This window comes from Zootermopsis nevadensis, unplaced genomic scaffold (assembly GCF_977971745.1).
Source record: "Zootermopsis nevadensis isolate Lab colony 2312 unplaced genomic scaffold, Znev_1.0 Znev_ptg000010l, whole genome shotgun sequence".
NCBI classification, from domain to species: Eukaryota; Metazoa; Arthropoda; class Insecta; order Blattodea; family Termopsidae; genus Zootermopsis; species Zootermopsis nevadensis.
Genome location: NW_028259142.1, coordinates 20,518,725 through 20,527,646, shown reverse-complemented (window position 1 = coordinate 20,527,646; position 8,922 = coordinate 20,518,725).

Below are 8,922 nucleotides of genomic sequence, written 5' to 3'. Positions count from 1 at the left end.
TGGTTTTGTGCGCATTTCAGAGCGTTTGCAGCGTTTTTTGATTTTTCGAAAAATTTGAAATTTTTTTCTTCTAAATTTGACCTGGCTCATCCCTATCAGGACTAGACTCCGCCGGGCTGTCTATTTCACACAGTCTCAGCCGTACCCAGTCTGTGAGTAACCGGTATCTGCTGTACACGGTGTGTGATTCCCCAGGACTGTGCTTGACTCCGTCTCTGGTTAACAAGGTCTCTGCTTCACTCGTCCTGTGCCTCACCGGTCTCTGCTCGGTGCGGTGTGTCCATCAGCATGTACATGCTTGACTCGGTCTCTGCCTCACCCGATCACTGCTTCCCATTTTCTGTGACTCACCACGTCTTCGCCTCACTCTCTCTGTCTCACATTTCTCTGCTTGTTTCGGGCTGTGCCTCACCCGGTCTCAGCTGAAACAGGTCTTTGCACAGACGGCCTGGCATATATCGGGTGATACAGAGAACGTATCTTGCAGAGAGCGAGTCCGTTAGACACCGCGTCCGGCAGAGAAAGGGATCGGCAGTGACAGGGTCGTTCAGAGGCCGGTCATGGCCTTGATATTGTGGAGAAACTTTGACAAAAATATAAAATTTTTCGAAAAATTGAAAAACGTAGGGCACCGTCCGAAAGGCGCACAAAACCAAAAATTTTTGAAAAATTCTGAATTCAAAATTTTTGTCGAAAATTTCGAAAATTTGTGGTTTTCTTTGCGTTTCACGCCATTTGCAGCCATTTTCAATTTCTTTAAAATTTCGACAATTTTTGAAAATCTTCTTTGAGAAATTTCAATTTTTTCGAAAATTTTCGAAAAATCGAAAAACGTGGGAAATGGTCCAAAACGCGCACAAAACCAAGAAGTTTTGAAATTTTCCAACTTTTAATTTTCTTTCGAATTTTCAGAAAATGTTTGGTTTTGTGCGCATTTCAGAGCGTTTGCAGCGTTTTTTGATTTTTCGAAAAATTTGAAATTTTTTTCTTCTAAATTTGACCTGGCTCATCCCTATCAGGACTAGACTCCGCCGGGCTGTCTATTTCACAGTCTCAGCCGTACCCAGTCTGTGAGTCAACCGGTATCTGCTGTACACGGTGTGTGATTCCCCAGGTCTGTGCTTGACTCCGTCTCTGGTTAACAAGGTCTCTGCTTCACTCGTCCTGTGCCTCACCGGTCTCTGCTCGGTGCGGTGTGTCCATCAGCCTGTACATGCTTGACTCGGTCTCTGCCTCACCCGATCACTGCTTCCCATTTTCTGTGACTCACCACGTCTTCGCCTCACTCTCTCTGTCTCACATTTCTCTGCTTGTTTCGGGCTGTGCCTCACCCGGTCTCAGCTGAACCAGGTCTTTGCACAGACGGCCTGGCATATGTCGGGTGATACAGAGAACGTATCTTGCGGAGAGCGAGTCCGTTAGACACCGCGTCCGACAGAGAAAGGGATCGGCAGTGACCAGGTCGTTCAGAGGCCGGTCATGGCCTTGATATTGTGGAGAAACTTTGACAAAAATATAAAATTTTTTGAAAAATCGAAAAACGTAGGGCATCGTCCAAAAGACGCACAAAACCAAATTTTTTTTAAAAATTCTGAATTCAAAATTTTTGTCGAAAATTTCGAAAATTTGTGGTTTTCTTTGCGTTACACGCCATTTGCAGCCATTTTCAATTTTTTTAAAACTACGACAATTTTTGAAAATTTTGAAAATTTTCGAAAAATCGAAAAACGTGGGAAATGGTCCAAAACACGCACAAAACCAAGAATTTTTGAAAATTTTCAACTTTCAATTTTTTTTTCGAATTTTCAGAAACTTTTTGGTTTTGTGCGCATTTCAGAGCGTTTGCAGCGTTTTTTGATTTTTTTAAAATTTCGACATTTTTTGAAATTTCTCAAAGGGGTACCCCTTTGAGAAATTTCAAGAAATGTCGAAATTTTAAGAAAATCAAAAAACGTCGGAAATCGTCCAAGACGACAAATTTCGACATTTTAAAAAATCAAAAAACGTCAAAAAATCGTCCAAAACGACAAATTTCGACATTTTTTGAAATTTCTCAAAGGGGTAACCCTTTGAGAAATTTCAAAAAATGTCGAAATTTTAAAAAAATCAAAAAAACGTCGGAAATCGTACAAAACGACAAATTTCGACATTTTTTTGAAATTTCTCAAAGGGGTAACCCTTTGAGAAATTAAAAAAAGTAGAAATTTTAAAAAAAATCAAAAAAACGTCGGAAATCGTCCAAAACGACAAATTTCGACATTTTTTGAAATTTCTCAAAGGGGTAACCCTTTGAGAAATTTCAAAAAATGTCGAAATTTTAAAAAAATCAAAAAACGTTGGAAATCGTCCAAAACGACAAATTTCGACATTTTAAAAATCAAAAAACGTTGGAAATCGTCCAAAACGACAAATTTCGACATTTTAAAAATCAAAAAACGTCAAAAAATCGTCCAAAACGACAAATTTCGACATTTTTTGAAATTTCTCAAAGGGGTAACCCTTTGAGAAATTTCAAAAAATGTCGAAATTTTAAAAAATCAAAAAACGTCGGAAATCGTCCAAAACGACAAATTTCGACATTTTTTGAAATTTCTCAAAGGGTTACCCCTTTGAGAAATTTCAAAAAATGTCGAAATTTTAAAAAAATCAAAAAAACGTCGGAAATCGTCCAAAACGACAAATTTCGACATTTTAAAAAATCAAAAAGCGTCAAAAAATCGTCCAAAACGACAAATTTCAAAAAATGTCGGAATTAAAAAAAAATCAAAAAAACGTCGGAAATCGTCCAAATCGACAAATTTCGACATTTTTTTAAATTTCTCAAAGGGGTAACCCTTTGAGAAATTTCAAAAAAAGTCGAAATTTTAAAAAAATCAAAAAACGTCGGAAATCGTCCAAAACGACAAATTTCGACATTTTAAAAAATCAAAAAACGTCAAAAAATCGTCCAAAACGACAAATTTCGACATTTTTTGAAATTTCTCAAAGGGGTAACCCTTTGAGAAATTTCAAAAAATGTCGAAATTTTAAAAAATCAAAAAAACGTCGGAAATCGTCCAAAACGACAAATTTCGACATTTTTTGAAATTTCTCAAAGGGGTACCCCTTTGAGAAATTTAAAAAAATGTCGAAATATTAAAAAAATCAAAAAACGTCGGAAATAGTCCAAAACGATAAATTTCGACATTTTAAAAAATCAAAAAACGTCAAAAAATCGTCCAAAACGACAAATTTCGACATTTTTTGAAATTTCTCAAAGGGGTAACCCTTTGAGAAATTTCAAAAAATGTCGAAATTTTAAAAAATCAAAAAAACGTCGGAAATCGTCCAAAACGACAAATTTCGACATTTTTTGAAATTTCTCAAAGGGGTAACCCTTTGAGAAATTAAAAAAAAATGTCGAAATTTTAAAAAAATCAAAAAAACGTCGGAAATCGTCCAAAACGACAAATTTCGACATTTTTTGAAATTTCTCAAAGGGGTAACCCTTTGAGAAATTAAAAAAAAGTAGAAATTTTAAAAAAAATCAAAAAAACGTCGGAAATCGTCCAAAACGACAAATTTCTACATTTTTTGAAATTTCTCAAAGGGGTAACCCTTTGAGAAATTTCAAAAAATGTCGAAATTTTAAAAAAATCAAAAAACGTTGGAAATCGTCCAAAACGACAAATTTCGACATTTTAAAAATCAAAAAACGTTGGAAATCGTCCAAAACGACAAATTTCGACATTTTAAAAATCAAAAAACGTCAAAAAATCGTCCAAAACGACAAATTTCGACATTTTTTGAAATTTTTCAAAGGGGTAACCCTTTGAGAAATTTCAAAAAATGTCGAAATTTTAAAAAATCAAAAAACGTCGGAAATCGTCCAAAACGACAAATTTCGACATTTTTTGAAATTTCTCAAAGGAGTTCCTTTTTGAGAAATGTCAAAAAATGTCGAAATTTTCAATTTTTTCGAAAATTTTCGAAAAATCGAAAAACGTGGGAAATGGCCCAAAACGCGCACAAAACCAAGAATTTTTGAAAATTTTCAACTTTTAATTTTCTTTCGAATTTTCAGAAAATTTTTGGTTTTGTGCGCATTTCAGAGCGTTTGCAGCGTTTTTTGATTTTTCGAAAAATTTGAATTTTTTTTCTTCTAAATTTGACCGGGCTCATCCCTATCAGGACTAGACTCCGCCGGGCTGTCTATTTCACAGTCTCAGCCGTACCCAGTCTGTGAGTCAACCGGTATTTGCTGTACACGGTGTGTGATTCCCCAGGTCTGTGCTTGACTCCGTCTCTGGTTAACAAGGTCTCTGCTTCACTCGTCCTGTGCCTCACCGGTCTCTGCTCGGTGCGGTGTGTCCATCAGCCTGTACATGCTTGACTCGGTCTCTGCCTCACCCGATCACTGCTTCCCATTTTCTGTGACTCACCACGTCTTCGCCTCACTCTCTCTGTCTCACATTTCTCTGCTTGTTTCGGGCTGTGCCTCACCCGGTCTCAGCTGAACCAGGTCTTTGCACAGACGGCCTGGCATATGTCGGGTGATACAGAGAACGTATCTTGCGGAGAGCGAGTCCGTTAGACACCGCGTCCGACAGAGAAAGGGATCGGCAGTGACCAGGTCGTTCAGAGGCCGGTCATGGCCTTGATATTGTGGAGAAACTTTGACAAAAATATAAAATTTTTTGAAAAATCGAAAAACGTAGGGCATCGTCCAAAAGACGCACAAAACCAAAATTTTTTTAAAAATTCTGAATTCAAAATTTTTGTCGAAAATTTCGAAAATTTGTGGTTTTCTTTGCGTTACACGCCATTTGCAACCATTTTCAATTTTTTTAAAATTTCGACAATTTTTGAAAATTTTGAAAATTTTCGAAAAATCGAAAAACGTGGGAAATGGTCCAAAACACGCACAAAACCAAGAATTTTTGAAAATTTTCAACTTTCAATTTTTTTTTCGAATTTTCAGAAACTTTTTGGTTTTGTGCGCATTTCAGAGCGTTTGCAGCGTTTTTTGATTTTTTTAAAATTTCGACATTTTTTGAAATTTCTCAAAGGGGTACCCCTTTGAGAAATTTCAAGAAATGTCGAAATTTTAAGAAAATCAAAAAACGTCGGAAATCGTCCAAGACGACAAATTTCGACATTTTAAAAAATCAAAAAACGTCAAAAAATCGTCCAAAACGACAAATTTCGACATTTTTTGAAATTTCTCAAAATGGTAACCCTTTGAGAAATTTCAAAAAATGTCGAAATTTTAAAAAAATCAAAAAACGTCGGAAATCGTCCAAAACGACAAATTTCGACATTTTAAAAAATCAAAAAACGTCAAAAAATCGTCCAAAACGACAAATTTCGACGTTTTTTGAAATTTCTCAAAGGGGTAACCCTTTGAGAAATTTCAAAAAATGTCGAAATTTTAAAAAAATCAAAAAACGTCGGAAATCGTCCAAGACGACAAATTTCGACATTTTAAAAAATCAAAAAACGTCAAAAAATCGTCCAAAACGACAAATTTCGACATTTTTTGAAATTTCTCAAAGGGGTAACCCTTTGAGAAATTTCAAAAAATGTCGAAATTTTAAAAAAATCAAAAAACGTCGGAAATCGTCCAAAACGACAAATTTCGACATTTTAAAAAATCAAAAAACGTCAAAAAATCGTCCAAAACGACAAATTTCGACATTTTTTGAAATTTCTCAAAGGGGTAACCCTTTGAGAAATTTCAAAAAATGTCGAAATTTTAAAAAAATCAAAAAAACGTCGGAAATCGTACAAAACGACAAATTTCGACATTTTTTGAAATTTCTCAAAGGGGTAACCCTTTGAGAAATTAAAAAAAAGTAGAAATTTTAAAAAAAATCAAAAAAACGTCGGAAATCGTCCAAAACGACAAATTTCGACATTTTTTGAAATTTCTCAAAGGGGTAACCCTTCGAGAAATTTCAAAAAATGTCGAAATTTTAAAAAAATCAAAAAACGTTGGAAATCGTCCAAAACGACAAATTTCGACATTTTAAAAATCAAAAAACGTTGGAAATCGTCCAAAACGACAAATTTCGACATTTTAAAAATCAAAAAACGTCAAAAAATCGTCCAAAACGACAAATTTCGACATTTTTTGAAATTTCTCAAAGGGGTAACCCTTTGAGAAATTTCAAAAAATGTCGAAATTTTAAAAAATCAAAAAACGTCGGAAATCGTCCAAAACGACAAATTTCGACATTTTTTGAAATTTCTCAAAGGGTTACCCCTTTGAGAAATTTCAAAAAATGTCGAAATTTTAAAAAAATCAAAAAGACGTCGGAAATCGTCCAAAACGACAAATTTCGACATTTTAAAAAATCAAAAAGCGTCAAAAAATCGTCCAAAACGACAAATTTCAAAAAATGTCGAAATTAAAAAAAATCAAAAAAACGTCGGAAATCGTCCAAATCGACAAATTTCGACATTTTTTGAAATTTCTCAAAGGGGTAACCCTTTGAGAAATTTCAAAAAATGTCGAAATTTTAAAAAAATCAAAAAACGTCGGAAATCGTCCAAAACGACAAATTTCGACATTTTAAAAAATCAAAAAACGTCAAAAAATCGTCCAAAACGACAAATTTCGACATTTTTTGAAATTTCTCAAAGGGGTAACCCTTTGAGAAATTTCAAAAAATGTCGAAATTTTAAAAAAATCAAAAAAACGTCGGAAATCGTCCAAAACGACAAATTTCGACATTTTTTGAAATTTCTCAAAGGGGTAACCCTTTGAGAAATTTAAAAAAATGTTGAAATATTAAAAAAATCAAAAAACGTCGGAAATAGTCCAAAACGATAAATTTCGACATTTTAAAAAATCGAAAAACGTCAAAAAATCGTCCAAAACGACAAATTTCGACATTTTTTGAAATTTCTCAAAGGGGTAACCCTTTGAGAAATTTCAAAAAATGTCGAAATTTTAAAAAAATCAAAAAACGTCGGAAATCGTCCAAGACGACAAATTTCGACATTTTAAAAAATCAAAAAACGTCAAAAAATCGTCCAAAACGACAAATTTCGACATTTTTTGAAATTTCTCAAAGGGGTAACCCTTTGAGAAATTTCAAAAAATGTCGAAATTTTAAAAAAATCAAAAAACGTCGGAAATCGTCCAAAACGACAAATTTCGACATTTTAAAAAATCAAAAAACGTCAAAAAATCGTCCAAAACGACAAATTTCGACATTTTTTGAAATTTCTCAAAGGGGTAACCCTTTGAGAAATTTCAAAAAATGTCGAAATTTTAAAAAAATCAAAAAAACGTCGGAAATCGTACAAAACGACAAATTTCGACATTTTTTGAAATTTCTCAAAGGGGTAACCCTTTGAGAAATTAAAAAAAAGTAGAAATTTTAAAAAAAATCAAAAAAACGTCGGAAATCGTCCAAAACGACAAATTTCGACATTTTTTGAAATTTCTCAAAGGGGTAACCCTTCGAGAAATTTCAAAAAATGTCGAAATTTTAAAAAAATCAAAAAACGTTGGAAATCGTCCAAAACGACAAATTTCGACATTTTAAAAATCAAAAAACGTTGGAAATCGTCCAAAACGACAAATTTCGACATTTTAAAAATCAAAAAACGTCAAAAAATCGTCCAAAACGACAAATTTCGACATTTTTTGAAATTTCTCAAAGGGGTAACCCTTTGAGAAATTTCAAAAAATGTCGAAATTTTAAAAAATCAAAAAACGTCGGAAATCGTCCAAAACGACAAATTTCGACATTTTTTGAAATTTCTCAAAGGGTTACCCCTTTGAGAAATTTCAAAAAATGTCGAAATTTTAAAAAAATCAAAAAAACGTCGGAAATCGTCCAAAACGACAAATTTCGACATTTTAAAAAATCAAAAAGCGTCAAAAAATCGTCCAAAACGACAAATTTCAAAAAATGTCGAAATTAAAAAAAATCAAAAAAACGTCGGAAATCGTCCAAATCGACAAATTTCGACATTTTTTGAAATTTCTCAAAGGGGTAACCCTTTGAGAAATTTCAAAAAATGTCGAAATTTTAAAAAAATCAAAAAACGTCGGAAATCGTCCAAAACGACAAATTTCGACATTTTAAAAAATCAAAAAACGTCAAAAAATCGTCCAAAACGACAAATTTCGACATTTTTTGAAATTTCTCAAAGGGGTAACCCTTTGAGAAATTTCAAAAAATGTCGAAATTTTAAAAAAATCAAAAAAACGTCGGAAATCGTCCAAAACGACAAATTTCGACATTTTTTGAAATTTCTCAAAGGGGTAACCCTTTGAGAAATTTAAAAAAATGTTGAAATATTAAAAAAATCAAAAAACGTCGGAAATAGTCCAAAACGATAAATTTCGACATTTTAAAAAATCGAAAAACGTCAAAAAATCGTCCAAAACGACAAATTTCGACATTTTTTGAAATTTCTCAAAGGGGTAACCCTTTGAGAAATTTCAAAAAATGTCGAAATTTTAAAAAAATCAAAAAACGTCGGAAATCGTCCAAGACGACAAATTTCGACATTTTAAAAAATCAAAAAACGTCAAAAAATCGTCCAAAACGACAAATTTCGACATTTTTTGAAATTTCTCAAAGGGGTAACCCTTTGAGAAATTTCAAAAAATGTCGAAATTTTAAAAAAATCAAAAAACGTCGGAAATCGTCCAAAACGACAAATTTCGACATTTTAAAAAATCAAAAAACGTCAAAAAATCGTCCAAAACGACAAATTTCGACATTTTTTGAAATTTCTCAAAGGGGTAACCCTTTGAGAAATTTCAAAAAATGTCGAAATTTTAAAAAAATCAAAAAAACGTCGGAAATCGTACAAAACGACAAATTTCGACATTTTTTGAAATTTCTCAAAGGGGTAACCCTTTGAGAAATTAAAAAAAAGTAGAAATTTTAAAAAAAATCAAAAAACGTCGGAAATCGT